General features: G+C 37.9%; 1 protein-coding gene and 1 long non-coding RNA gene across 5 annotated transcripts in view; one reads left to right on the forward strand and one right to left on the reverse strand.

The window, feature by feature from the left end:
- The window catches only part of CSMD3 (CUB and Sushi multiple domains 3), a 619,378-nt gene that overhangs the window by 201,203 nt on the left and 392,646 nt on the right, over nucleotides 1-25,529 (forward strand). The window lies entirely within an intron of this gene.
- Nucleotides 10,101-25,529, reverse strand: part of LOC127482125 (uncharacterized) — a 244,313-nt gene continuing 228,884 nt past the window's right edge. Inside the window, exon 2 of the long non-coding RNA XR_007908425.1 lies at nucleotides 10,101-10,977. This is a non-coding gene — a long non-coding RNA (uncharacterized LOC127482125). The remainder of the gene's footprint in view (nucleotides 10,978-25,529) is intronic.

Here is a 25,529-nt window from a genome sequence, read left to right on the forward strand (position 1 = left end):
GTGGAAAAGAATCCATGGAGAGGAATAAAATAGGCTAAAACTTTATAATCTTGAAAAGAAATAAGTGAGAATGGATATGAAAGATTCCTAACATTATCAATAACATATGTCAGTTAAATAAAGAACATTCATTCTTCATTTCTTATGCTAAAATAAATAAGGATGATCAATGATTTATCAGACAGAAGATTTAAAACAAAAGGTAGAACATTTCTGTTGTATACTTAATTCAGCTGTGGAATTAAGTTACTGGCATGTGATGTAATGGAGGGGCTTTAATGTATGTACCTTGCAGTTGGCAAAGGCACAGTTGAGAGTCTCTGGGTAAGGATTAAGGGACAAACAAATAAAGTGGATGATGTTGTGAGGGTCTTCTATAAGGAACCCAGCCAGGATGATAATACCAGTGATTTATTCTATAAGGAACTAAGGCATACCTCTAAATCAAGCAGTCTTGTCCTTGTAGGACTTCATTTGCTAGATGTTAACTGTGAGTACCACACAGCTGGTAGAAACAGGCCCAGAAGATTCCTAAAATACCTGGTTGGTACAGGTACTAGGGGACATGCTCTCTTTGATCTGTTTGTTAACAGAGAGGGGCTCATGGTGAAGTGGCGATTGATGACTGTCTCGGGCACAGCGACCATGAAGAAATCGAGTTTAAAATCTCTGATGACAGGAGGAAAACCTCCATCAAAACTTCAACTCTGTACATGAGGAGAGCAGACTTCAGGCTGCTCAGGAAACTAATTGATAAAGTTCCCTGGGAAAATGCTTTTGAAGGTGTTGAGATTCATTGATGTTGGTCACTTTTTAAGTGTCACCTACTAAGAGCTCAGGAGCAGGAGATTCCCAAAGGTTGGAAGTAAAACAGGTGAGGCAGAAAGCCGTTTTAACTGAAGAGGGGTCTTCTTTAGGAGCTAAAGCGAAAAAATAAAGTGTACGGCCAGTGGAAACAAGGTCGAGTGAGATGGAAGGAATACGGAGATGTAGCCCACCACTTCAAGGAGAATATTTGTTTGGCCAAAGCTCAATTAGAGTTGAAGCTGGTCAGTACTGTGGAGGACAAGAAAAAGGACTTTTAAAAAATGTGTGAATAGCAAAAGGCAGTGTGGAAATAACACTGACTCATTACTTGATGAGAATGGTCACATCAAAAATAGGGACACAGACAAGGCAAGGATGTTTAATGCTTTCTTAGTGTTTGTTTTCAACACTGATTATGGGTTCAGGGAATCCCAGTGCCTTGACCTGGAGGACCATGACTGTGAGAATGATCAACTTCCAGTAAGATCAGAACCTGTGTGGGATCTGCTCCTCCAGCTAGATCCTGATACATCTATGGGACCTGATAGGACTCATACAAGTGTATTCAAATAAATGGCTGATGTCATCATGACACCTCTGTCAATGATTTGGGAATCTAGAGAGTTCCCAGTCAAATGGAAGCTTGCAAATGTTGTCCCAGTTTTCAATAAGAGCCAGAGGTGTGACCCTGGTAACTTATAGGCCTGTCAGTCTCACTTCAGTGCCTGTTAAATCATGGGAAGATTATTCTGGGAGTTATTGAAAAACACCTGAAAGATAATGCAGTCACTGGTTATAGCCAGCATGGGTTCATGAAGGGAAAATTCTGTTTGTCAAACTTAGTTTCCTTTTATGGCAAGGTAACCCATCTACTTGATCAAGGGAAGAGAGTTGATGTAATCTTTTTGTATTTCAGTAAAACTTTCAATACTGTCTCTCACAGGATCCTTCTTGCCAAAATGTGCAGCACACAGCTGAATAAACACATGAGATGGGTGAGAAACCAGCTCATGGGTCAGGTACAAAGGGTTATAGTAAATGGGGTAACATCAGGTTGGTGATGAGTCACTAGTGGGGTTCCAAAGTGCTCTATTTTAGGCCAGTGTTCTTCAGTGTCTTCATAAATTACTTACAGGCAGGACTTGAAGGTGTACTAAGTTTGCAGATAACACTAAATTGGGAGAAGCTGTTGACTCCTTTGAAGGCAGGGAGTCCCTGCAGAGAAACCTTGACAAATTAGAGGACTGGGCAATCACCAACCGTATGAAGTTCAACAAAGGAAAGTGCTGGATTCTGCACCTGGGATGGGGCAACCCTGGATGTATGTACAGACTGAGAAATGAGAGATTGTAGAACAGCACTGGGAAAACGTACCTGGAGATCCTGGTTGATGGCAAGTCAAGTATGGGTCAACAATGTGCCCTGGCAGCCAGGAGGGCCAACCATATCCTGGGGTGCATCAGGCAAAGTGTCACCAACTGGTCAAAGGAGGTGACTGTCCCACTGTATTCTTCTCTGATGTGGCCTCACCTTGAGTACTGTGCAGTTTTGGCGCAATATAAGAATGAAGTAAAGCTATAAAGAGTGTCAAAAGGAAGGCTAGGAAAATGGTGAAGGGCCTTGAAGTGAAGCCATACAAGGAGCAGATTAGGTCACTTGGCTTGTTCAGCCTGGAGAAGAGGAAACTGAGGGGAGATCTCATAGCATTCTGCACCTTCTTCAAGAGAGGGAGTGGATGATATCTTCTCTCTGACCAGTGACAGAACCCAAAATAATGGCATGAAGTTCTGACAGGGGAGGTTTAGGTTAGATATTAGGAAAAGGTTTTTCATGCAGAGGGTGGTTGGACACTGGAACATGTTCCCCAAGGAAGTGGTCACAGCACCAAACCTGCCAGAGTTCAAGAAGCATTTGGACAACACTCTCAGGCACATGGTGTGATTCTTGGGATTTCCTGTGCAGGGCCAGGAGCAGAATTTGATGATCCTTGTGGGTCCCTTCCAACTCTGGATATTTTCCATTTCTATGAAGACCTGCTTGAAGGAGCCTATTCAAAAAGCCTGAAGTCCATAAAACTTCTGGAAATTGTAATGGTGTATGAAGTGATGAATCTCATTATGTAGAATCACAGTTTCTGACACTCCTAGTGAATTACCTGTTACTCCTCATTGTCCGAAAAAAAATATTAGTCTTATTTAGCACATCAGCACATACATTATTAGATACCATCAAGGATATGATAGGTATTATACAGGTGTTATAATTCCAATCAAGTCAATAAGAAATTTTTGCATGATTTATATAAATCATAGAAATTATCATATCTGAGGTGTATTAAGAGTTTTGTATCTGTAAAACATTTTGAGTGCTGAAGTTCACAATTTTATTGTTTAGGTTATAAGAAAGTTCTACCTTCATTTAAAGCTTGTGATAAAACTGAAAGCTGCCAAGTCATTATTTAAGGCATCAGCAAATATGGAATCTAATATTCCCACCTTGGACTTCTGGCAGGCAGGCTTTGGGCCGTTTAGGACTTTGATTGACAGAATCTTTTGGGAGTCAGTCCTGAAGGTCAAAGGAGTCCAGGAATGGTGGATGTGATTCAGAAGGAAGTTGTTAAATATTCAGGAGCAGGCTGAATGTGTAGAAAAACCGGCCTGGTTAAACAGGGAGCTTAGGCTGGAACTTAGGGAAAAAAGAGAATCTATCGTCTCTGGAAAGAGAGTCAGGTAACTTAGAAGGACTAAAGGATGTAGGGAAAAGATTAGAAAGGCCAAAGTTCAACTAGGACTTTATTTGACTGCTGCACTGAAGAAAAACAGAAAAAGTTTCTACAAATACATTGGCAGCAACAGGAGGGTCAAGGAGCGTCTCCATAATTTGTTGAATGCAGAGGGTAGCATAGAAGATGAGGAAAAGGCGGAGGTGCTTAATGCTTTCTTTGCCTCAGTCTTCAATATTGAGACCAGTTGTCCTCAGGACACCCAGTTCCCTCAGCTGGAAGGTGGCGATGGAGAGGTGAACGAAGCCCCCATATTCCAGGAGGAGATGGTTAGTGACCTGCTAGGACAATGAGACACCCACAGGCCTATCGGCCTTGATGGGATCCAACCCAGAGTAATGAGAGAACTGGTGAAAGAACTTGCCAAACCACTCTAAATCATCTACCAGCAGTCCTGGTTAACTGGAAAAATTCCAGCTGACTGGAAATGAGCAAATGTAATGCTCATTTACAAGGAGGGTCAGAAGGACAATTCCAGGAATTACAGGCCTGTCAGCATAACCTTGGTTCTAGGCAAAGTTATGGAAGAGATCATCCTCAGTGAGATTGCACGACACATGCAGGACAAACAGGGGATCAAGCCCAGCCAACATGGGTTTATGAAAGGCAGGTCCTACTTGACAAACCTGGTTTCCTTCTATGACAAAGTGATCCACTGAGGAGATGAGGGAAAGGCTGTGGATATAGCCTATCTAGACTTCAGTAAAGCATTTGACATTATCTTCCGCAAAATCCTCCTAGAAAAACTGGTTCTTGTGGTTTGGATCGGTGGACTCTTCAGTGGGTAAAAAACTGGCTGGATGGCCGGGCCCAGAGAGTTGTGGTGAATGGAGATAAATCTAGTTGGTGGCCTGTCTCTAGTGTTGTTCCCCAGGGCTCAGTATTGGGACCAGTCGTGTTTAATGTCTTTATTGGTGATCTGGACCTGGGGATCAAGTGCATCTTCAGTAAATTTGCAGATGACACTAATTTGGGTGGGAATGTTGAACTGCTTGAGGGTAGGAAGGCTCTACAAAGAGACCTGGACAGTGAGCTAAGAACAACTGCATGAGGTTCAATAAGGTGAAATACCAGGTCCTACACTTGGGTTGCAACAATCTTATGCAGTGCTAGAGGCTGGGGAGGACTGGCTTGAAAGCTGTTCAGCAGAAAGGGACCTGGGAGTGCTATTTGACGGCTGGGTCAATATGAGCCAGCAGTGTGCCCAGGTGGCCAAGAAGGTGGCATCCTGGCCTGTATCAAGAATAGTCTAGCCAGCAGGACTAACAAAGTGATCATCCCTCTGTACTTGGCATTGGTGAGGCTGCACCTCAAGTACTGTGTTCAGTTCTGGGCCCGTCACTTTAAAAAGGACATTGAGGTGCTGGAGCCTTTCCAGCGAAGGGCAACAAGGCTCACATAAGGTCTAGAAAACATGTCTTATGAGGAAATGCTGAGGGAGCTGGGTTTGTTTAGTCTCCAGAAGAGGAGGCTCAGGGCTGACATCATCCCTCTCTACAACTACCTGCTGTGGACCAGAGGAAATGACCTTAAGCCGAAACAGGGAGTTCATATTAGATATTAGGAAAAAAAACCCAACAAAACCAAACCAAGCAGGGTGGTCAGGCATTGGAATAGGTTGCCCATGGTGGTGGTAGAGGCACCATTCCTGGAGGTGCTTAAGAGTCATCTGGATCTGGCACTTGGTGATATGGCTCAGTGGTTTAGTGGTTGCAGGGGTGGTGGTGGGTTGACAATTAAAGTTGATGATCTTAAAGGTCTTTTCCAACCTTGAAGACTATGTCATTTCACCTGGCATTGTGTAATGTTTAATCATAATGAATGTTAAGATGTGAACCATACTTTTAATGTCAGTTTTGTATGGTTGTTTTGTGAAGTTTTTTTCTAGCCATTTAGGAATTCCCATATACTTCTCTTCCTTCTACTGAAAAGCTTGTTCATGAAGATATATCTTGATTAAGTTAACTCCTAGTCTTCTTTCTTTGCTAAATAGACTTTTTGGATCTTTCTATAAGAGCCAGTAAGTTGTTGGCATTTCACATCTCTCAATCAGCCTTTTCTGTGTCCAAACTTGTAGAATTGGAATAGTGTCTTTGAATCAGCAGAAAAAGTACCTACTGCATAGTACATACTCTCTCATCCTTGAAGCATATAACACAGGTTCTGACATCTTTCATATGGATATATTACTCTGCTCAGAACTTCTTTTCCCCATTATTTTTTGTGTCAGATGACAAACTTTTACCATCATCTCTATTTGCTGAGCATGAATGTCCTAAGTGAAGTGAAGGGTAAGGTGAAGGACTGTTTGAATAAGGCTTATTTTCTGTTTAGTAGCTGACATCATGTCTTTCAAGAAAAAAAACCCAAACAACCCTGAACTGAAGCTTTCAACTTTCTAACAAAACTTACCAAATCTGTATAATTTATACAATCTGAGAGACAATCCCGAAATTTGCACATCTTTGCTTGTTTGTGTTTTGGTTATTTTTGATGTGTGTGTTTTCCAGGGAGGTTATTAATCTTCCTTAGTAAGATGGAATTAGGGAAGTGCTACAGTGTTGAATGCAATTGAAAGCAGAGTTCAGCTCCTGTGGGAGAGAAATGAGAGATGATTATGACAGCAGCAAAGGCTAACAGTCCTTAGAGTATTATTATTTCATTTAGTTTTGAATTAAAAATTAATCTGCTAGCAAGACTTTCCACTAACCTGTTAATGGATTTAAACTATCTAGCTGAAAGTTAAGTTTATACTGAAAACTTCACTAAACATGACACCATAGCTTTACTAAATGTGCTGCAAATTATTTTTATTACTGTATTCTATACATCTGGCATTTATAGACATACGTTGGAATGTTATTGAAATATTGCCATTCCATTTGGTTTTGGGGACTTTGGACACAAGATCCTCGAAACTGTGAAGTAGAGCAGCATGCTGTACTATTCTGTTCTAGGAAGATTCAATATAAAGAAATAAAGCTGAGATCCCCAAACTTGCTATTTCAAGTATGTGTTGCTGTTTAAAAGGTAATGCAACTTGAATTACTGTGAGCAGAAAAGCTCTGTGACAGATTTTGTAACGCTTAGGTTGTCCCCCCAAGTTCCTTAAAATGATCATCTTACTCCCTGAGGATCAACACGTCCAAGTCAGATATGGCAATGCACTTTTTGAGCCCTTTCTCATAACGAATGGTTTGAAACAAGGCTGCATTCTCGCTCCAGCCCTATTCACAGTCTTTTTCAGCATGATGCTCCAAAGGACCACAGCAGACCTCGATGATCAGGATGGTATCTACATTTGATACCGTACTGATGGAAACCTTTTCAACCTAAGGCAACTGAAGGCCCACACTAAGATCTTAAAACATCTTGTCCGGGAGCTGCTTTATGCTGATGACGCCGCCCTTGTTGCCCACACAGAAGCAGCTCTGCAGCATTTAACATCCTGCTTTGCAGACGGTGCTGAGCTCTTTGGGCTGGAAGTCAGCTTAAAGAAGACAGAAGTTCTCTATCAACCTGCACCTCAGGAAGTCTTCCATCATCCCCATATCACCATTGGTGAATCAGAGCTCAAATCAGTCCAGCAGTGTAATTACCTAGGCAGCCTCATCTCCTCAGATGGTAAGATTGACGGAGAGATAGACAACAGGTTGGCAAAGGCATATAGTGCCTTCGGAAAGCTTCATAAAAGAGTTTGGCAAAATAAACACTTGAAGAAAAGTACCAAGATCAGTGTTTACAAAACCATTGTGCTGTCTACTCTCTTATATGGTCATCTACCGCCACCACCTGTGATTCCTAGAACGCTTCCATCAACGCTGCCTCCGTACAATCCTAAACATCCACTGGTCAGATTATATGACTAATACATCTGTTCTAGAACTAGCAGCAATCACAGGTATTGAGGCCATGTTGCTGAGAACACAGCTGTGCTGGGCAGGGCATGTCTCAAGGATGAAGGACCATTGCCTCCCTAAGATCTTGCTTTATGGTGAACTTGCCACCTGCTGCCGCATGAGAGGAGCCCTGAAGAGGAGATACAAGGACTCTCTGAAACAACATCTCAGCCTTGGCCATATTGATCATCATAACTGGTCTGCTCTGACCTCCAGTCGGGAGGCCTGGAGACACACCATCTATAACACTGCTGATGCTTTTGAGAAAGCACTCAGGGTCACTCTTGAGGAGAAAAGACAATGCAGAAAGAATCATGTCTTGCAGAATATACCACCTAAGGAGTCTTTCTGCTTTGCCTTTTGCAACCGGACGTGCCTGTCTCGTATTGGCCTTTTTAGCCACCAGCGTGCTTGTAACAAACGTGGGTAGAGCCCTTCCCAAATCTTCGTCTGAGAAACCTAGCCATGACAGTGACATCTTGGATTAAATTAAAGCTTGATTTATTTAGTATGACTGCTCCCCTTAGCTTTTGCAAAGCTTGTTACTGATGCAGGAAAAGGGTAAAAATGAACCCAGTGGTTTCAATTGCCTACTTCGGTTTACACAGAGGGGTCCAGATTACTTTGCAACATATCCTGTATTCCTCGTCTCTGGTGTTCCTTTGTTTTTACCCTGAAACATGCCACATAAACTTTAGTGCCCAGAATTCATGGCAGGAGTATCTGTCATGGTGGTCATATTGAAAACCAGTTGATACAACCAAGTGTATGATACAACCAATATGTATACGTATTTTCCATTCAAAAAAAGATTTGGAAACAAACACCGTTAAGTCTGCAACTAACCCTGAAAGAAATCAGAGTTCAGAGTAGGATGCCATCGGGGAGAATAATATTCAGCCAGCTAAATATTTGGGTTTTTTAATGGTACTACATCAAATAGGCAAAAAGTGAAGGTAGAAATACTGTATAAAATACTAGGTATATATATATTTATTTGCATTGAGCTAAGTAAAAATAAAAATGATGGATTTCTTGCAATATATGCTTTGGTATTGTATTTTAATATATATCTGCATTAAAAAAAAAAAAGGAAAAGAGTAGTGCTGCCATTATTAAATGTTAAATTAGTAGAGGGAGGCATTATTTGTATTTTGAAAAATTATCACATACATGTATAGGACAATTTGATGAAAAGGAGGACTTAATTTATCTGGAAATAAATTGAAAGAGCAGAATGACCTACCAAGTTTTTAGAAATAGGCTCTTTTGTTCTTTCTTTTGTGCAAAACGAAAAGATTTTTTTCTAAAATGATGAAGGATTAAGGTACTTTGAATGGAAATATATTATTATTTAAGGGTAAATAGATATCAGTACTAAGGAAAAGGACAATAGACATTAATAAACTCACCAAAACAAATTTAAAAAAGAGTAAGGTTAATATAATCTGCAGGAGATCTGGCAGTAAGTGGAAGTGAATATATCAAGCGCATAATAACACACTATCCTAATTCAAGAGCAATGTATAAATCATAATAAGAGACCTTTAGAGCTCCTAGTGCAGTCATAAAGACATACAGAGCAGAAAGGAATTTTGCAAAGGATGAGAAAAGAACCACATGACTAATGAATAAAGGCCTAGAATAATAAGAAGCTGTAAGAATATAGTATGAAAGGCTATTACAGTTGCTGAATTACAACTACCAAAGGATATAAAAGACAGTTATAGAGAGAGTTTGTAAATACATTACAAGTAAAAAGAAAACAAGAAAAATGCAAAGGATATAAAAGAGGACAAAGGATAGGAACACGTGAGAAACTAACACAGACAGTTAGCTCTGAACCCTGAAAAAAATAATGGAGTAAGTGATGAAAAATTACTTACTGCAAAATCTAATGTTTTTTACTAACCATTTTTTTATTAAAACCAGTGGGAAAAAGACTCAGTGTTGTCTCTAAATATATGGTATACTTAATTTGGAAAAGGTACAAAAGAATAGTTACTGGTTAGTCTCTGTAAGTCATGTGTTGCATCTTAGATGTCTTAGTTCTAGGCCTGGTAATGTTAAATATTTTTGCAGTATCTTGGATAGTGGAAGAAGAATTATACATAAATATCATTAGTGACGCTGAACTGTGGAGGGTTGCAGGCTCTCTAAAGAACAATAAAGAAATATGCTTCAGAATGACACTGATAAATCAATGTGAATTTGAACAATGTGAAATTTATTTCAGACAAGTACGAAATGCTGTAGACTTAGTGAAGAAGACAAAGGTGTATCAAATAATGAGTTAGTACCCAGACAGAGGACTAGTCTCCAGCAAATACATCAAGAAAGTACAAAATAGTAAATAGCTATAAGAAAAATTGTTAAACAGTATGTCCTTGTTGCACGAGTTTGTGTTTGTGCAAAAATAAGTTGCTTTTATGGTATTCACCCTTAATTTTTGCAGGCACACAACCTTCATAAATTGCAGATCGGGTTAATAAGGATACTGGAAAGTGTTGAATTCTGTCATGGTTTGAGATAGCCCCAAAATCCAATTCCCTAGCTCCATTCCCCCCTCCCACATCTCAACCTAATGTGAGATGGGTTTTTCCAGACAAAACACACACCAGACTCAAAGTGGGGGAAAGGGAATATATTACAATGACTATACAAATAAATACCACATCACATTATACACACGATCACAACTATCTCTACCACGACATATAGTATTTACAGTGGACCAGATCTCTTCTCTCCTCCAAATAAAAGTCCAGGAGGGAAAGAAGGACAGATCCCTTCCAGTCTCTGAACAGCAGCATCTTCTGAGGCAGCAGTCTGTCTGTCTTCTCCACATGCAGCAGCTGATAGCTGGATTTCTGCCAGCACTCACGAGGGAGGTATTCAAGCCTCTCTCGGCCCCATCGCCTCCAACCGAGGGGTCTTCCGTGGGCTTCGTAACCCCAGACAAGGTCGTATCACCACGTCATATCACGAAGACACAGGGGGGTCTTCGTGACGGTCTGGTATCTCCAGGAGACTCAGCTCCTTGCAGGGCCTCTGTGCCCTGTCTCTCAGGCTGCCACCGTGGCAGCAGTGCAAGGGGGGAGCCAAGGTCAACTCCCCCCGCATTCCATCGGGCCGTCCCGGTCCAGCTCCGGGACGCTCTGAGCTTCTCAGCTCCTCTCTCTCTCCAGTGCTGCATGTCTAAAACTCTTCTCCTTAATAGGAGTCCATCTCCCTCTTTTCTCAGAGGGATCTCAAAGGAGTTTTGGGGGGCTGGTACAGTCTTACCCCCAGAACTCTGTCTCTCAGGCTGCTGGCTCTCTTTCTCCTCGGCTCTCTTTCCAGGAGTCTTCTCTGGTGCTGCATGTTGTTTCTGCTGCTCCTTCAGTTCAGGTGTTATCTATCCTGGCTCTCTGCCACCGTTTCTCTGGTCAGTGCCGGCTGCTGCTCTGCGCCCATGGAGAAAACATCTCCCGGCATAACTACAGGCACCTAGCCCAGCTTATGCTGTTCCAGGTCCCCGCAGCCCCCAACCAGGGGCTGGGAGGGCCCAGAGGGCCCAAGGGGCTCAGAACCCCTTCCTCGTGGCTCACAACATGGCCACCTCTCCAACAACAATCCAAACTACTACTCATCTCTTCCGGTGAGCTTGTGGGATGTTGACATTTTTGCAGGAGCGCCCATTGGACAGAACTCCAAAACTTCCAGGGGTTTCCACCCCTTGGGGTCTACCACTTTTCTAGCCTCTGGGGGAAAACAAGATTCAAACCATGACAAATTCTTAAATAGCTGAACAAAATGTGCCTTGAACTTCATTTACAAATTTAAATGATATTTGATATTTACACAGCCTTTAAAACTGCATTGGCAGTTACACAAATTTTTCATGTTTCCTAATCAGGTATTTTCCAGTATATCTTAATAAAATCCCCCATCCCCCCAAAAAAATAAACTGTTTTTTAAATCATCAGGTGATGGTGTGGCTCAGTAGGTCTAACATTTGTTCACTACAGCGTGCTAGGATAGGTATTAAAGGTTAGGAGTAAAGTATACTGGCGCAGCTGTGGAGCCCAAGCTTGTTTTCACCTGTCCATGGCTATGTGTAGTCTGTTCTGGTTATCTTTCTAGTAATTATATTCTTATAAATGCAATATTTTAAAGCTTAATCTTAATTTATAGCAAGTTGATTAGTGACCTACTATCTTTTATCAGTTATTAGATCTGAGTATTTGCAAACTTTTCAACTCAGATATATCAGGATAATGGTCTCTCAGAGTGCTCAGATAACATTATCTCATTACTACTAATATCAGTCAAAGACATCATATAAGAATTTAATAGATAATAGGCTCTGATACAAGATATTTTCAAACTAGTGTTATTGGCTTTTTACGGCATAATTTATATTATATCACTCTCCAGTCAAATGTCATGGACAAAAGTAAAATTCTTCTGGTGAAATACAACTTAAATTTTTGAAGTAATACTTTATTTATATGGTAAAGTAAATCAAAATTATTATTCTAAGGGATGTTTACTCACTATCTACTCTAGTCTGGAAAATCTACATAATGAGCTGGCTGCTCAACTGAGGTACCAGATTTTCCTTGAGTATAAGATATTTCATTCTAAAAACACAGACTATTGGTAAATCTTCTAAACTTTGTTTTTGTTCTCTAGCAAAGCTTTTTTATATATTAGTCAATATATTAAGCAATTACATTAATTTTATTATAAATAAATACTTCAGTAAATATTTTACATTCCTTATAAAAGCCAGCATTATTAAGCAGGCCTACTTTCTTCACTTTTGGGGGAAGAAGGAGAGGCAAATAGGTGAGAATTAAGAACAAACTTTATTTGCTTATATCACAATAAAAATATTACTTTTACATTCCAAGACAAAAATATTTATTTAAAATGTTTTTTATATTTTTAACAGCTGTAAATTGAAGACTTTTGAATCCAAGGAGTTTTATAAGTAACACAGACTGATCTAGTAAAATAAATTTTAAATATTTCCAATTATCACCTTTTGTTATTTTAAATAATGTTAATTATCTGCAATTAAAAGTAGACTAATGGATGCTATAGTATTCAGGAGAATCAGATACCTTTGTCTTAGTTCATAATTTATTGTTTATTGGTTTTTTTGACATTTACTACCCTTTAAATCTTTGGTATGGCATGTGTTAACAGGGACAGCAATGTGTTCTGTTGGACAAATTAACCTACAAATTTTCAGTTTAGAGATGTGGTTCCAAATCATGGAGAGGTTAAACTGCTGTGACATGGATCACTAGTTCACAGTCTGATTTACTGGAAACAGCAGGTGGCTAGCAGTCAGACCCATGCAGTGGTGCCCCAAAGCGTATGCTCATCTCTGAGAGCAGCACTTAGTTTTAGAAAGAAAATAATGACATAAATTGTGACTTTACACACACCTGTGTATGTAGACTTGAAATCAATAAAAGAATTTTTACATGTATACGTGCTTATACTTCAAATTAAGAAGCAAAAATTCCTTGTCTCATTTCCCATGAGATTTGCCACAAATGTTGCTTTTTAAAATTCTTTTTATAATATCTATTTTTCTGAAAAATGTTAAACACACTGAAAAATTGTATGTGTCTGGTTTTCTGGATATCTTAGCATATGTAAACTCAGTAATCAATAATATATCAATACTACGCGTTGGTGCATCCTTTTCAACATGATCTCTTGTAAGAAGAGGAGTTTGGCTCAGACTTTCTTTACACACACGTTGTGTTCATGTATATCTACGAGTAGCTCAGTTCAGTGTCATACCAGCCTAGGTCTAGAATTGGAAGCAGTACAGCTGCAACAATAGGAATCCTTGCTCAGAGCAATTATTCGTGCTTCTGTGTTCATGAATATCTCTGCATATTGTTTTACTTTGAAATACAGGAGTGTGTTAACTCCTGCCAGTTATGTGGCACAAAAGGCCTAGATATGCCAGTAATCTACAGAATATACCCAGAACTGAAGAGGACATTGATTCTCAGTAAAGAACAGAAGAGATAATTTCAGTCACTAATCTCTGGAGTCAGTAATAAAGGCATTATTTTGCATGACAAAAGTACCTCTTCTAATATTTTAAGATTCAATATGTGTTTCATAGATACAGGGTTTAGTACCAGCAACCACTGGATAATCTAGTGCCTCCTCCCATAAATGTCAGCCTCGTGCATTTCATTTGTTTTTCTGTGCTAATTAAAAAAAAAAAAAACCCAAAACCAAAAATCAGTCTTCTCCAGTCTTCTCTTAAAAGCACTAAGTAATAAAAAACCCCAATTATTTCATTTTATTTTTTTTAATCTGTTCTAATACTCACCATAGTTTGCAAAAATAGGATGAAAAATACACTTAGTGTGTGTTTAACATTGACTTCAGCTGCTGTTTTTTAGAGAAAGAGATCTGTGTTTTTTACATTCCTTTTCTTTTAAATTTGATACATTAGGAAAAGCTGGTACATCAATTTTGGGGTGAGGCATCTCTTGAAGCCCCTGGAACACTTCCTCCTTCAGAGCCCTCGTGTCTGCACAGCTGTTTCTCTCACATATTCTGACTCCTGTCTTCTGGCTGCAGTTATGCAGCAGGTTTTCCACTTTCTAAATATATTTTCCTAGAGGTGCTACTGCTGTCACTGATGGGCTCATCCTTGGCCAGCAGTGGATCCATCTTGGAGCCAGCTCGCATGTGCTTTGTTGGACATAGGGCAAGTTTCCAGCATCTTCTTGGAGCAACCAGTCCTGTCACCACACCTCCTACCAAAACCTTGGCACTCAAACCCAGTAGAATCCACCAAGTGCCATGGTTTCTGTTAGGAGAGTCTCCTTCAGTGTGGAGCTCTCTATGGTAATAGCTGGAACACTTCTTGACCCTCCTCCTTTTATGACCTTGAAGCTCACAGGATTAGTTCCTTACATACTTTTTTCCTCATTATGATTGACTGTGCAGTTTTTGCCATTTCTTAAATACATTTTCACAGAAGTGACAGCAGCTCGGATGATGGGCTCAGCTGTATCCTGCAGTGAGTTCATTGTGGAGCTGATTGGAGCTAACTGTGCCTGGCACAGGGCAAGCCCTGGTCTCCTACAGAGGCCACTCCTGCAGCTCTTTGTGATAAAGAAATAAAATGTTCTGAGATTTTTTTAGGAGGTGTTAATCTACAAAAACAAGAAAAGAAAAGCAAACGAACTGCATCCCCAGAAGAAAACACAATATAGTTTACTAAACTTCATATAAACAGAAACATCATGTGTTCTTAACTTCTCACTTTGTACGTTTTTATGACCCATCAAACTGGGAATTAGAGTCTAAAATCTCTTTGTAAAGTGTAAAAGTAATTTCTTTCAAAGTGAGGTGTTTTACATGAGTGCTGATACTACTTGTCCAATCCCCTTCTCCCTTTTTAACTCTTCTAATAAGGCTAAATGTGAGCTGTCCTGGCCCTTATTACTCAGATTTTTCAAAGCTTTCATCCTTAGTTTTAAAGACATTCTGTTGGTTATATGTCTATGAAGTAAAAGTGATGGAGGTATACGATAGCCACATCTCAATTTTATCATAACATCTTAAAAATACTTTATATAAAAAAGTATAAGAAAGATTTCCCTAATTGCACTCAGAGAACATGAATGTGTTAGAGAATATGAATGTTACAAATGCAGTAAGAGAAGTATGATCAAGTACACAGAACAAAAGCAAATTCATAGTGTTTAAATGAGATAAATTATCATAGAAAACTAGTGCAGTTCTAATGATTAGAGCAGTTTAACTTGGAGATTTGAACTCTATTTCTATTTCTGTCTAGGAGTAGCAGGAGCAAGGAGGTGGCAATGGGGAGCCAAGGATGAGTCCACACAGGCCACAGTTGCTATGCACTCACCAATGATATGCAGTCCTGCAGGGGCTGAACACAGGGGTCATAGCCAGGGACTTAGATGACAAAGTCAATTGACAGCCCACAATGTGGTAAGTGATAAACCAGGTCCAGGGTCCCTCCAGTCACACAGAGATGATCAAGGACAGAGTTAGAGCAGTCTTAAGTTGAGCTGGAATTGGGTTCCTGGGCCCAAGGGCAGAGGCTTAACAGAGTCCCCAGGCAGGGCTAGTCAGGGTCAAGAGGGTGCCCTTACAGCCCAGGCAGTTTCTGATTTTGTCTTAGGTTTTTGTGGTGGAGAACAATATATTGTCTCTTTCTGAGTTAGATTTTTTTTTTTAATTATTGTTATTATTAAATAAAAATGGTACAGCTTCTCGATATTTGTCAAGCACTTTGAAATAGAAGTTCTGTAGAACTGAGTAAGAAATTTATTTGCTTACAGATATATTGCAGGAGTAAAAGTCACTACAGATTAATGTAATCAATTTTAAAATGTAAATGTCTTATTTGATAAATTCAGTAGAATTAGAAGGAGCCCAGATGTTTAAGATACAAAAGAAAGTTCTTGCACAATATGTAGCTGAGCAAAAGATTAATTTACAAAAACTGTAAGGTGGAAACTAAGGTGAATGGTTCTGTGAGCAATCTGCATGGATTCCTTGACAACAATTATATTTAAAGTATGCAATAAGAGGTGGTTTTTCTGACAGATTTTAGAATCTACCTTGATACGTTTTCGAAGGGAGAAAATAGGAAATAGGAAGAGATGAAGGTTTAGAAAAAGATCACCTGTAGTTTGATTCAAGCTTTTTAATGTTTATCCTCTTACTTCATATTGATGAGTTGTTCTTTAAAGGCATTTCAGGTCTTTTGTCTTATTATCACACCTAAAAAGATGAAATAATATAACTGACTCAGACCTAACATGACAGCATTTTGAATTTTTATTCTAACGTTAAGGAACAACTCTTTTAAGATATATTAGCATTTCGATGTAATATCTAACTATGAGTGACTAGAGTGGCAGATACTCAGAAAAACTAGATTCTATAAAGTACTCTTTCTAATAAGACCCATGGGGTTCTTGATTTTGCTGCAGAGTGGGAGTAATTTAACTTATATTTTAAACTTTATCTCCATCCAGAGTTGCATACCAGTTTCCCTTCATGCTCTGCAGAAAATATAATTAGAGTCTTTTACTGGTTTGAAGACTGCACACCTGTATGAGATTTTCATTTTAACTACTGTAGTTACATGAAGTACTAAGGATTAGGGAGAGAAGTTAAATGAGAGTTAGCTTCATGAAGAAGTAGTCTTTGCTTCCTGTTTCCAATGCCTCCAAGTTTCTTTAGTATGAATCTGATCATACTGAGAGCAACTGACAACTCAGTAAATATGACTTCTGCCTTATTATTGGGAAGTGGCTGCAGGCCTTTTATTAATCTGACAGCTGGATTGACTCTTCTGAGGTGTCGTGGCCTGGGCTGTTTTTGGCTTGTCTTTGAGCTCTGACAATTGTCTACTGGTCAAATAGGTCAAGACTATGTAACTATCATGTATACACAAGGTTTGATGACCCCAGGCAGTTGCTGTGTAACACATATTGGCCCTCTGTATTAAATGGGGCTGGAGAAGGCTGGGAACCACTGAGAGAAACAGAAGGTTCTGTTTAGGAAACAATAAAATTACCCAAAGATTATTCAAGATTGAGGAAGGAGAGTTGTGTCATGATGATTTCAGGATACTGATCATAGAATCTTAGAATGGTTTGGGTTAAAAGGGACCTTAAAGATGATCTAGTTCCAAGCCCTCTGCTATGAGCAGGGGTACCTTCCACTAGACCAGATTACTCAGCACCTCGTCCAGCCTGGCCTTGATGGGATGGGGCCCCCAGGGATGGGGCATCTACAATTTCTCTGGGCAACGTGGTGCTGTCCCTCACCATCCTCACAGTAAATAATGTCTTTCTAATATCCAATCTATATCCATTCTCTTTTAGTTTAAAGCCACTCTTCTTGTCCTGTCACTGCATGCCCCTGTTAAAGTCCTTTTCAACCTTTTTTGTAGGCTCCCTTCAGGAACTGCAAGGCCACAGTTAAGTCACCCTGCAGTCTTCCCTTCTCTGTGCTGAACAATCCCAATTCTCTCAGCCTTTGCTCATGGGACAGGTGCTTCATCCTAGAGGCCCTCCTCTGTGCTTGCTCGAACGGGTCTATGTCCTTCTTGTGTTGGGCATGCCAGAGCTGGTTGCAGTACTCCAGGTGGGATCTCAAAAGAGCATAGTAAGGGCAGAATGACTCACAATAAACTCTTTTTATTTGGAAAAGAACAAAGATCTCAGAACACAGAAGAAATATGAACATTTAAGCATAACACTGGAGAAAAGGGATACATGTTAGAAACATTTCTTTAATTAAAGAAGTTACAGGTAGTATTATTGAGACTTTCAATATTTAGACTGTTCATCTGTTATAGCATCAATTGGAGTAATAATAAGTTTTGACACCACATATGGGACTATTCTCTTCTTACCCAACACGATTTTCTGTGTAACAAGCTATATATTAGTATTGCATATATGATCTGTTGACCATCACATTGGAGTACAGTCGATGTTTTTGTGGTTTTTTGTTTGGTTCATTTATTAACACTTACCAGAAAGGCTCAAGAACAAGCTTCCTTCCCCCTTTCAGGCAGTATTTGTAAATATAACAATTTGTTATATAAAATTGAAAAGAGAACAGCTGGTTCTGAAATAGTAGGATTATGGCAACATTTTAAGAGAGGTAAACTATATAAGCCTCTCACAGATAATGGTCCCAGTTATTCAATTTGACTATTGCCCAAAGAAGAAATTGGTCACATACAAGTTGTATTCAATTTAGTTTTATTTAGAGTAACAGTAAAAGTAGAGGGAAGAAATGTGCAAAATTCTAGGGAAAACATTCAGATAATCACATTCATCTTTATACCTGTCCAGGGTTCTCAGCCTTGGGATTCTTGAAAGAGACAGATTTGTTTTAGCATGTGTAGGAAAAAAAATCCTGGGACAGCTCTTGGTGTCCACAATATCCTAGCCTCTGGGCCACCAGGATGAGTGCCTTTGGGGCATACCTCACCTGCACAGCCTGCAGTAGCTGGGCCTGTATCTTCTCAGTGGTGCATTCAAACTCAGCCACCCCTGCTCCTTGTTGGTTGCCCTGACCAGATTGATCTCATCAGTTATACCAAGGAACTGCTCAGGTTGCCACAGCTTGTGTGGTAGAAAGACTCATGCATTAACCATCATGTGCAGCCCAGCTGAAGTTGATATGTATTTATATTGTTTCTATGATCTGCTCAGGGAGTTTGAGTGATAAGTGCAAGGTCACTTTGCATATGAAGTATTTGCATCATATTTATGAATAATGACTCCTTTCATAAGACCCTGACATCTATATGAAAATCAGCAGCTTATGCTGGTCCTGCAGGCAATCAGGACAGCAACACTGTCTATCAGTGTTATTTACTTTTGTCACAAAGACCAGATTACTTATATCATAGGCTAAAAATTCACAGTATGTGTATTTGGAAGGTTCCTTTTACCTTTCATCATACTTCATTATTCTACCAAGTCAAGAGCTTAACTGGAAAATCTTTGACATATGAACAACTGACTTTATAAGATGCAATCTACTTTTGAAGTTAGAAAGTATTTCTTAATATTGGCACTTTTCAAAATTTCATATCCATGGTACTACAAACTTTCATTAATCATCAGCTGGACCTTTATTCTGTCCTTAATAATCATACAGAGGTTTCTCATAGACTTGCTTTATATGACAGTAACTTTACTCCAAAATTGAACTATTTCCAACATTGCAAAGGCATGACAAGGCTTTGATATATTTCAACACTGACATTTTTAAAACAAAGACTTTTTTTTTGATATTTCAGACATCGTAATGTACTTAACAAAAAGTCATAGGGCGAATTATTTTTATCACTCTATATGAATAACTCTAAAATTAATCAATAGATTGTTAAAATAATTTACAGAACACTGGGGTTTTTTAAGGTTACATAATGCAGAACTTTTTTTCCTCTACTTCCCAAACATTGGCTTATTTAAGTTTTCATTTGTTTGTTTTACAAATCAGAAATAAGTGATTGCAGTGGAGTTTCTACCTAAACCTCTACTTTAGTTCTAAATAGCTCATGAGTCTAAATTTGAATAATGGCAATTCACTGTTCTAAAAATAAAAAACCAGCTTTTTGTCATTCATTGGGCTGTGGTTCTGAGATGTGGAAAAAACAATCAAGGCTACATCTATCATCAACCTTGTGAATGTCCTGATTCTCAGAAACACAGAATGCTTAGTCCCACTATAGACAATATTACAGGAACTAACAATAGGAATTAGGTCTTTTACTAACTTCTACCTTTGTAACCGCTTAAAACTTAGGCTATATATTACCCTCAAACTGCTAGTAGAGCATTATATTTTAGATTCTTTTCTTTTGAACATTTTTCCTTTACTTTTCTACTCCATATTTACCTTTGAGAAAGAGTTAGTTTTAGGGAGAGAAAACTTTGCCTTCTTTCCTCTTTCAAGACTGAATTAGTACTGTTTACTTTCTCCCTGGAAGGATGTGTTCTGTCATTCCTTATGACTGGACACTGAACTATGTCATTGCAGAAGATTAACTCAATTCCCTTCCTGTTTTGTTTTCTTTATTCATATGCTTTTTGTGTTTCCAAGTTAATCTTACTGTGTCATTTTTTGTTTTCGTCATTTGAAGACTCAACTGGGAAACTTTACTTATTTTGATACTGTAATTACTTTTAGTCTCTTTTCTGAAGCCAGTCTGTTTTTTCACTAGATGGTCAATTCCTTAATCATCTAGAGAATTAATTGCTCGAGTGTACTGGATGCACACACAAGAGCAGCCCTGATAACCATCTGCAGCTTTGGTGTCACACATACAATTAAATGAAAACTTCAACTTAAATAAAAGTTCTATAGCTTCTGTCACAGAGATGTCTCATTAAGTCTTTTTCTGTAATACAGATATACCAGTGTTAGATATGTTAATACTGCATAAGTGTAAGCTGCAATTAAAATTCTAGGAAATTCACAGCTCTTAAAATACTTTTATATTACTTGAATATCTATATTAGAAATACTTTCACAGAAGCAAAATTTACAGGCAATAATCCATCTTGTTGACCTATGCTGTTACCCAAAGATAACTGAAAATGCCTATTAGGATTTAACTTTTATTTCATATCTTCAACAGAGTTAAAATCTTGAGTTCTCAGTTTAGACAGCAATAGATTTTGTAAAAGATAGAAGAGATTGGTTTTTTTTTTTTACTTTTTGACAATATGTGTCACAGTGTCCTTGCTCTGAAATGATTTAATAGAATTTGGATAGAACATTTCCAGGAAAAAAAAAGGCCAGTACCCAAAGTTGTCATGCAACAGACAGTCACATCTATAATGACTGCCATTAAGACCCATTAATATAATCACTGGAACTGGAAACATAAAAAATATTGATAGGCCTAGTCATAAAAAAAAAAAACCTTATGTTTTTAGTGCTTTACCAAAGTATCGATGTTTAGGTTAGTGTCTGAAATTCAATGTAAATATCATACAAAGTGGGTTGATGGAACAGGAGAGGTATGTTGACTTAATCATTGAATCCTTCAGGATCTTTCAAATCAAACAATGTGTTAAATATTCAGTTGTTTTCAGCTTTGCTTCTCTAGTGTGCAACTGGATGTTTCTAAACAGATCTGTATTTTTAAATAAGAGATCTGAGTTTTAATCTTGTGCCCTACATTGTGGGGTGGGTCCTTTTCCAAAAGATATTTATTATGAAGCTTGCGGCAAGAGTTATTTCGTGGGATCAAGACAGTCATAGGGAACAAAGAAAAAGATGCTAGAAATCTTTTCAAATGAGTGTATGTTGTATACAAGTATAGGAAACACAATAAGCTGAGTGGTTGATACTTCAAATTTCTGTTTAATACGAGTACTGACTAATTTAAGCAAAATTTAACCAAACCAGACAAGTCATTGATCAGATGCTGTTCTGTTGGGTACGTCTTTCCTTTCAAGGGGCAGGTGGCTGTTGTCTTTTCTAGTGTATTATACTGTGTAAGTATTAAGCCCCAGTAGCATGTACATGGACGTGGACAATGCTCAATAGCCCTTATCAAAATATGTGATGCTTTGCCCTTTTTTAATCAAAACTTTTTATATAGTAGTTTTATTTCAGTGGACAAATAATTCCAATGAAAAAGAATCTGCACAGCTCCTTTGAATCAAAACAAGCACTTAGGTTTTTCTAGTGCATATACATGAGTGATGAGATCTATGTGTGCACCCAGTCATGCTAAGATGAAAGTCTGTGTTAGTCTAAAGCTTTGGTAGTATTAGAATGTGTTTCAGCACTGGTTTTAGATGTGGTATCAACCTCAAATTCTTTTTTTGATTAATTCCATTTCTGTGAATCCTCTGGCACATGAGGAAATGTAGGAACCATATGCTTAATAAAAAGTTTTGTGTGAAAAGCTTTGCTGTATATTTTAAAACAAACCCAAAACTTTTTTTTCTGTTAGGAATATTTTTGGACACATTGAATGCCTAAATTAAAGCTTTTATTAGCAGGGCTTGTGTGCTTGATACTTGATAATAATCAGTGTATTGACAATTGTGACAATCAGTTACAACTTGTTTGTAAGAACTGCAGTTTTAGATGATTTTTAGTAATTAAAGCTACCTTGGTACATGAACAACACAGGAATTTTTGAACCTCTTCTGATGATTGTAGCTAGAAGACAGTGTACATTTCAAATGTCCAAATAACTGTATTCCTCCTCTGGAAAAATGGAGGATCTGCACTATGCTATTAAAAAACCCGAAAAAACACTTTGCAACATAAGGTGGGAGTTATTTGTTAGAATTTTGAGGGCAAATAAAATACTAATTGACTTCACTGGATGGTTAGCCTAAAGCAGAGTGATTTTTTTTTAATTAATAGCTAATTAGTGCATGAAGGAGTGGGATGGAGCCATGCTCTTGTAATGAAGTGCAAGAAGAATGAAATTTTGATTCTCAGAAGTGTTAGTGTCTTATTTCTTCTGTAAACTGTGATTTACCTACAAGCAAATAAAATGCATAGATGGGAACTTTACTGACACATCTACATGCATAGTCTTACACTTCTACTAATCCCTTGATTAGCAACAAAGGTGCGTTATTTCAGTAAGCACTTCTTTTTTCCAATACTTTTAAAGTAAATAACAGTAAATGCTGTTGACTATACACAGTGGTGAGATACTTTAAATCTCTGGTTTAAAATGAGGTTCTCCATTAACATATTTAAGAGTTTGTGAAAGACAGCTGCAGAAGGGAATCTTGCTCTCTGTTGACTGAAATTTGCTATACAGGATTCAGTGCAGCTTGAGAGGGAGCTTTTGAATTATAAAAGAAGATAAAACAGCTGCATTTCCTTTATGGAAGATATGGTGTTTTACTTTGAATTTTAGGAAAATACTGTAAATGCAGCATAGCTATGTGTGGAATAGTAGCTGGCACAGAAGTAGGTTGGGGTGCCAATGCATTATGGTAATAGTGAACAGCTTTATAATTTGCTGAGAAGATAAATTGACGTGAGAAAAGGGGCGGTTGTATAAACAGAATAAATTTTGTCAGTATGTAAATCTACTTTCTGGGAACAATCTGACAGAAATCATGAACTGTAAAAATCCAATTTTAGGAACTGTGAATTTACTTAGAACTCAGCATGTGCTTACTTAGAATCACCTCAAATATAACTTAGAGCTGTCGGTGATAGATATATTAGTAAATATTTGATTTGTTAGGTACATTTAACTAGATATTAGCTATTTTAGAAACAAAATTAGTCTTTTACCATGATCATATTAAAATGCCTAGTGCAACATTTTCTCATGCCTTGGACAATACACTTACTTAAAATTTATTTTTCACATGTTTTTGTGATTTTTAAAGAGAAGCTTCATTATAGGCAGAATATATATATGAGTCAAAATAGGTGTTAGGAACTGTGCTTTACAGCTTTATTTTTGTTCTAATTGTTCAGTAAGACCTCTTCCAGTAACAAGCTTATTTTAAAATATGTAACCAGTGACAAGTTGTTTCCTCCATATCACCTAAAAATTAGTTGGAGGGTGAGAATTTAAGTAAAAGAACTATTTTCTTTGCGTCATTAGGTAATATTATTATACAGACAAATAGCTGTACCAAAAAGGACACCTAATTAAACTTCTACCTTCCAAAAAACAAGCATCGAACTAAAGTATACTTCTGACATTTCTAATAAGAAATTTGTAGCAACTAAAGTCACTTTATGGCTGGTAGGAAAGTGCATTTCATGATAAAATTCAGAGTGAAAATTCAGAAATATTTGATGTTTTCTAATCAATAAGTTTAGGCTTCTGCCTCTTAATGCTGAATACATGTTATTGTGCAGTTCTGACTTTAATTGGTACAAAGCAATGTGCAAATGTAATTTAATATCTAGCTAGAACCATGCATCATGTAGTAAAGCTAACCAGAAAAGGAAATGAATTGTTTTTGGTTTGGTTTGGTTTTTTTTATTTTGTCATTAAATTCTGAATATTAGTATTGCATATAATTTTATGAAGTTTCTAATGGTTTGGTAGAAAAAGTTTTTATACTGACTGGGAGGCAAATCAGAAAAAGAGAACTGAAAGGTCCACTGAGCCCAGCAGCTGAATAACCAGGCAGTTTGGGGGCCCAGAGTGATCCTGGAAGCCACATAGCAAAGTACCAGCAGCTGGAAAAACAGGTTTTGTCAGAATGAATATTTCTATCAATCTTACTGACTGTAACAATTTAATATCACAAATACAAATTTAATATTAGAATTATTTGATCATAAAATGTGAAATAAAGTATTCATTGATATAAAAACTAGTCTTTCCCTTTTTAACACAAACAAGAAAGGAGTAGAATCAGAATCATCAAGATTGAAAAAGACCTCCAAGATCATTCAGTGCAACCTCGGAAGGAAGTTAGAGAGCTGAGGTTTCCTTTCTGCGTCTTCTGCCTACACTCTAACCTTTGCAGACCGGAACACTTTTCATTTTCCTGCTGGGTTGATGAACACATTGATCTTTTCACAGAATGGCACTTTAGTAATATGAATGGTAGATAGAAGACATAAATGAATACATATATTTGTATTAAAACTGCCTCTCTATACATGTCATGTTGTATTGAAAGTGATGAACTAAATGACATTTTTGGATCCCTTCCCCTTTGTCTGAAACAAGGATTAAACTGATATGTTCAGTTTCCTGTATAAGTGCTGTAACTTCTTAATTTGCTATATATATTTTAAAAATAAATAAATAAACCAAGAGAGACTGTAAGTATCATTTCTGACTGATTTTTGCATATTTTGTATTAGGGATAGTATTAATGGCTTGAGCCTGTCAGAGAACTACATGGACTATGTAGATTTTTAAACCCCAAATACCAACTAGTATGAAACCGCTGTTCCTTGGAGTGGTGCTTTTACAGGCCCATGCAGAAATGTGTGGCAATTCTGTGAGGCTGAGGTGAGGGGGTACAGCAAAAAAGAGGTACTAATATAAGAACTAATACTAATACAATATTACCTAATCCGTTTATCACGTCCTGCTGCAATCTCATAGTCCTGTTTTTTTCTTTCTAGGATCTAGGATCTAGGATTTGGAGGCAATTTCACAAGGTTAAAGAACTTAGATTCTCTCTGTTCTCTGACTGAAATGAATTAGATGAGTTAATGTGTCTCCATAGTATAAAATAAATTTTTTTGCAAGGATTTGAAGGAGTTTTTATAGCCCGTGGTAACTATCAAGCATTTTGTTGTTTATATTAGTGCCTGAGGGAAAGAGGGTGCTAGAAAAGTTTCAGAAATTTGGAAAGTGTTCTTAAACATATTCTGTTTTCAGATAGAGTGGTTGGGAAAAGATCAAAAGAACACTACCTCCAAACTGTTATTCTTTCAAAAGTCTTCCTCACAAAATAATACCTACATAGGCTTATTAGTTATTTATTTAAGGAAGGTTTGGGTTTTTTTCCCACTTAAAAAAA

Source organism: Manacus candei, unplaced genomic scaffold (genome assembly GCF_025592945.1).
Source record: "Manacus candei isolate 608988 ecotype Guabito, Panama unplaced genomic scaffold, ASM2559294v1 h1tg000085l, whole genome shotgun sequence".
Classification (NCBI taxonomy): Eukaryota; Metazoa; Chordata; class Aves; order Passeriformes; family Pipridae; genus Manacus; species Manacus candei.